This window comes from Acomys minous, assembly GCF_964271855.1.
Source record: "Acomys minous genome assembly, chromosome: 1".
Lineage (NCBI taxonomy): Eukaryota > Metazoa > Chordata > Mammalia > Rodentia > Muridae > Acomys > Acomys minous.
In genome coordinates, this window is record NC_140483.1 from 154,889,891 (window position 1) to 154,896,239 (window position 6,349).

Below are 6,349 nucleotides of genomic sequence, written 5' to 3' on the forward strand. Positions count from 1 at the left end.
GGGTTGCAGAGTCATCCTGGAGACCGTGGGCTGTCAGGGCAATCCCTGATCCCCTTCCTCTTTCCACTAAGCATTGAAGGCTCCCACTAGAACCTGCACCATTATCTTGAAATTCTGAACCTATAAGTCACCTGGTCTCATTATAACCATCATAGCAAGAATAAACTGGGACTAGTCTTTCCCGTGGGGGTCTCCCCAGTGTGGAAGCCATGACGTCAGCAGTCCCTACGTCTCTGAGTGTGCAGGCTCAGTGCTGGTCTCTAGGGCTTTCTGTATGTTCGCCTCTCGACGGCTATACACACCCTCTCTCACTTGTTCCCCTCTCTACTTACTTTTGCTGTAAGATGCATCCAGTACAGAAAAAAAAAACCCATGTAATTGTTGACAATTAGGAACAATGGCAGACATCTTCTCCAGGGTGAATGAATTTCACAACAGCCCTATCAGCCCTGTCAGACAAGGACATTAATGCACAGATTGAGATACCCCTTGACTATCAAAGACACATCGCCTCTGAAAGAAAAAAGTAAACTCACCCCAAATCGTACGTGCAGAGCTAGTCACTGATAAAAGCAGGGCTGTGCATCCCTCTGTCTCTTTTCTTTGTATTTTACAAATAGAAATATATTTCATAAGTCGTTGTGCTGACCTCTGTGTACCATTTGGTAGCCATTTCCTCCCCTCCCCCCCACCTAATTTGCCATCTTTCTATATCATAAAACCATGCAGGCTGGAAATCTTTTACTTAAAAAAAAAAAAGCAAAACAAAAACAAAAACAAAGGCCTTGAAAGTGCTGGAGAGATAGTTCAGCAGTAAAGAGCACTGGCTACTCTTCCAGGAGACTGGGGTTTAGCTCCCAGTACCTACACAGCAGCTCACAACTCCAGGTCCAGGGGATCTGATGCCCCCTTCTGGCCTCTGTGGGCACTGCATTAATGCCCACATGCAAACAAAATGTCCCATATACCTTACAACAAAACAAAACAAAAATGCCAGGATGGTGGTGTAAACCTGTAGTCCCAGCACTCAGAAGGCAGAGGCAGGCAGATTGATGTGAGTCCATGACAGCCAAGGCTACACAGAGAAACTGTCTCAAAAACAAACAAACAAACAACAACAACAAAAACCATGAAAGTCTTTATTTAGCTTAGTCTTTCCAAACTATTTCATTCAGTCAGCCTTTTCACAGTAAAAGCTATATAAAAAACAAACAACAACAACAACCACCACCACCACCAAGGGGGCTGGAGAGACTGCTTAGAGATGAAGAGCACTGGCTGCTCTTCCAAAGGTCCTGAGTTCAATTCCCAGCAACCACATGGTGGCTCACAACCATCTATAATGAGACCTGGTGCCCTGTTCTGGCGTTCAAGCATACATGGACACGTAATAATGAATCTTTAAAAGAAACAAAAACAAAAAGCCCACCACCACCACCACCACCACCACCAACCAAATCAGCCAGGAGGCGGCGCACATGCCTTTAATCCCAGCACTCAGGAGGCAGAGACAGCTGAATCTCTGAGTCCGAGGCCAGCCTGGTCTACAGAATGAGTTCCAGGGTGGTCAGGACTATAGAGAGAAACTCTGTCTCAAAAACTCAAATCAAATCAAACAAAAAGAAAATAGGTATTTGCTGACCCTATTTATATAATAGATGCAGTGACTGCTGGCCGCTTGTAACCTCCAGAGGAGCCAGGTGGGAGGCAAACCGGACCGTCAGGGGAGGGAAATATTCAGAGCAGGACTCTCTGGACTCTTGCTTGTGAATATGTGAAGGTATCACCTAGTTCCAAAGTAAGTTTACAAAATAAAGCTGATATATCCCAATCGCAAAACAAGTGAAGGCAGGAGAGAGCGGGGTGAGCGCAGCTCCACACTCAATGTCTACATGAACCACAGTCAGTCAACGTAAAGCTCCTATTTCAGCTTTTTGAGACAGAGTCTCTCTACATAGTCCCAGCTGTCCTGGAACTCACTATGTAGACCAGGCTGGCCTCAAAGTACAGAGGTTTACTTGCTGGGATTAAAGGCGTACATCATCACACCTGGCAGATTTTTTTTTTTTGCGTGCCTGCGTGCGTGTGTGTGTGTGTGTGTGTGTGTGTGTGTGTGTGTGTGTGTAAGTGGCCCTCTGTGCACCTGAGCGCAGATGTTCATAGAGACCAGAAGATAGTATCAGGCTCCATGATGCCGGAGTTACAGGCAGCTGTGAGCTGGCTGATATGACTGCTGGGAATGAAACCTGGGTCCTTCAGAAGAGCAGCAACTGCTCCTGACTGAACAGTCTCTCCAGCTCCACTATCAACACTTTTGCTCTCTTTCTTCCACGTCTTTATCTATGTACAGATTAATTTTTTCCACCGCGGGGTATTGCTATGTGTGGTGTTCTGGTGTCTGTTTTTCACTTAGGGTGAAGCACAGACAACATGCCGTGTGTCCTCATTTTAAACACCTGCATGAGTCTTAGTCACAAGAGGTCAGAGAGTTGCTGAAAGATAATTTCCAGATGAAGTGGAGGCAGGGACAGCATTGGACACGCAGTGCCAGGTGGCACCAGTCTCCATCACCCAAGCCTGGGCTTTCCACTTGTCTGTGTGCGGGGCTTAGAACAGGCAGGTTGCTGTGGTCCAGATCTTGAAGAAACAACATAGAGAATGAGTTGGGTGTTCTGCATGCAATGTTTAGACTTCATGTCACTTCTTTCCATAGACACAAACACTTCTTACCCATCTCCAGCCCCTCAGCCCTCACATGAACGCATCATGAAACCACTAAAAGCAGAGGGGCTTGCCAGGAAAATTCAAGCTGTGTGTCCAAGGCCTCCCATATCCCACTCTTCTAGAGAATGGAGGTACTAATCTCCATGCCATCTACCCAGTTATCATCTTGGGAGACACAAATAAGATTGTGACTGTGAGGGTGTAAAAATACAGAGCACTGTCTATATATCGGATTTTATTATGAAATTCTGACCTCTTAACTGGGTAGTAAGGACAAGAGTAGATAGGAAAGCCGGTTGGTCCAGCCTCTTTCTATTTTTGGCTCTGGACCTCCCTCCTGTGGAGCATTCTCCGGCATCAGCATTCCTATTTTTACCATAGAGGGTTGTAAAGTTCAAAAGCACCAAGGGTGGACAGAGGTGACGAGCCGGAACTCTGACTCCTGCATGCCTGCTTGAAAGCAAAGTGGCACAGATCCTTTGGGGGAAATGTCTGGCCATATCTACGAGAGCTGGTTGCAGGAATACAATAGTCCAGAAAGTTCTCTGCTTGCTCTAGAATGAGCATAAGTGCATGCACCTGTTCACCAAAGGGCCCATTATGAGAACGTTCTAGGAGCAATGTCATGTGAGTCCTCAACTACCCAGGCACCGATTCCATGTACGAATCAGTGTCTCCATACAATAAACTCCTACCCCAAATCAAAGATGAGGTCCAGCTACACATAACCTCATGTCAATGTCACCAACATGCTGAGCAAAGGCAACCTAACCAGCATGTGCTTGTTTCACGTAAGTCTCTTGCAGCTACACAAGCAACTCAAAATACAGCCTTAGAACAAGAGTGGCCTGCTGTTTCTCATGAATCATGGGCTGGCTGCCGAGTTCACACACCAAGCTGTGTTGAGCTGTTATTGGTTGGGCTTGGAGGCCCACAGTGATGTCATTCATAAGATCTCATTCCCGCAGTGTAGATTTTCCTCCTCACAGCGTAGACACCTTTAAAAAATTTTTATTACAATTTATTCACATTACATCCCGATTGTTGTCTTCCCATCTCCCCCCCCTCTTCTGGCCTATTCCCCTCCCCTAGACCTTTAATTGGGGGGGCCCTCCTCCCCCACCATCTGACCACAGCCTATCAGGTCTCATCAGGATAGCCTGCATTCTCTTACTGTGTGCCGCTGGGCCTCCTCTCCAAAGGGAAATGATCAAATCTCAAGCAGCAAAAAGAGTTCATGTCAGAGGCAGTCCCTGACCCCCTCTACCCCCAACTGTGGAGAATGAGCTGTCCATCGGCTACATCTGAACAGGGGGGGCTAGGTTCTCTGCGTGCACTGTCCTTGGTTGGGGCATTACTTTGTGCAGGCGCCCCTGGGTCCAGACCCACTGGCCTTGATAGTCTCCCTGTGGGGCTCCTGACCTCTCTGGGTCCTTCCATCCCCCCACTCTTCTATACAACTCCCAGGGCTCAGCCCAGATTCTGGCTGTGAGTCCCAGAATCTGTCCCAATGCCCCACTGGGTGGAGTCTCTGAGAGGACACGTATATTGGGCTAATATCCACTTATAAGTGAGTATATACCATGTGTGTCTTTCTGGGTCTGAGTAAGCTCATTCAGAATAATCTTTTCTAGTTCCATTTGTCTGAAAAATTTCAAGATTCCCTTATTCTTAATAGCTGAATAGCATTCCATTGTATAAATGTACCACAGTTTCTTTATCCATTCTTCAGTTGGGAAGCATCTAGGTTGTTTCCAGATTCTAACTATTACGAATAAAGCTGCTATGAACATAGTTGAACAAATGTCCTTATTGTATGGTGGAGCATCTTTTGGGTATATGCCCAGGAGTGGTATGGCTGGGTAACTAGTCCATGTAACTAGGATAACTAGTCCATGTAACTAGTCCACCAACCAGTCCAGCTGGTCAGTTATTGGGGGGCCGAGGGGGGTCGCAACCTGTAGTTAAAGACATGGGCGAGAGAGACGCAGAGCTCAAGCGAACAGTTGCTTGTCAAGAGCCGTTTATTGAGGGTAATGGCAGGCTTTTTAAAACCTGCTTTAGGGAGGGCGGGGGTACGCAAGGAGAGTAGTGGAAAAGTACAAAATCTTCTGGGTTGAGCCCCGGGAACATTTGCAAGGGGAGGGGTCTTCCAGGTGAGACAAAGCAGGATGTCTCTGTGGTTATCTTAGGATCGGATCGCTGTCTTCTCAGGGTTAAGCCGGATGCCTTGCATACCTAATGAGTGGCCCAGCAGGATGTTTGCTGCAAATGCTGAATGGGTGGGGGTCGGCCTCAGGCCTTTTGGTCCCTGGCAGCTGGGTATTGAGGTAGCACTATTCCCAGTTTTCTGAGAAAGCACCAGATTGATTTCCAAAGTGGTTGTACAAGTTTGCACTCCCACCAGCAATGGAGGTGTGTCCCCTTTCTCCACATCCTCACTAGCATGTGCTGTCTCTTGAGTTTTTTATCTTAGCCATCTGATGGGTGTAAGATGGAATCTCAGAGTTGTTTTGATTTGCGTTTCCTTTATGACTAGGGACTTTGAGCATTTCTTTAAGTGTTTCTCAGCCATTTGATATTCCTCTGTGCAGAATTCTGTTTAGTTCTGTATCCCATTTTAAAATTGGGTTATTTGGTTTGGTGGTGTTTGAGTTCTTTATATATTTTGGATATTGGCCCTTGTTGGATGTAGGGTTGGTGAAGACCTCCCAGTTCATAGGCTCTTTACCTATCAATGCAGAATCTGTGAGGATGAAAGCAGTGCTGCATAGCTGAATCTATATTCTCACCAAAAACTCCCAGTGATGTTCCCATTTCACAGTTGGGAAAGCTGAGGCCCACAGACATTCAACACTCTGCCCATGGTTGCAAACATAGGAAGGGGAAGGGCTGAGATTTGAATCTGGGTCTGCCTGACTCGATCTGGAATACAGCAACCCACTGGTTCTCAATCCTGCACCCATCTGCAATCAAGTCTTGGTTTCTAGAGGTTTTTTTTTCAGTTTTTGAAAATTCAGAGCTTTGAGCTTGGGCATTACATTTTTTTTTTAATATGGCTTAAACCTAGTAAAATAAGAGAAATCTTGTTTCAAAAAACCAAAAAAAAAAAAAAAAGTATATAGTAGATTAAAGAGGCTCATTTCTCTTCCATCAAAAGTGCAGTCAGGCAGGCAGGCTGGCCCATCATCCTGATGTCCTCTTAGCCACTGAGCAGTTACCAATGCCTGGACTTCACTGGGCTCTCTTGAGCTTAATGTTGAAACTGCTCTTTAATAATCATCTTCAAGGGGCCACTCAGAAGTACCCAAGGCCCTTCTTCTCAGTGCCAAGAGATTACACTCTCGACTAACCTGACCTCTGTATTTTGCTGATGCCCCCTAATTCTAAGCAAAGACCAGTAATAATCACCTGCCATTTCCCTTAGTTTATGTTTATTCTCATGATAAATGTACTATATAAACATGTTTAAAATTTAAATATGTAATTTTCAAGATTGCAATTTTCCTGGAAGGAAAAAAATTAGCTGTCAGGAAAATTTCCTTGTATGACTGTAGGGAACAGCTCTAAAATGAAGCGTTCATGACTTCGGCAGCCAGAGTCTTGGACACTAAAAGCATCCACT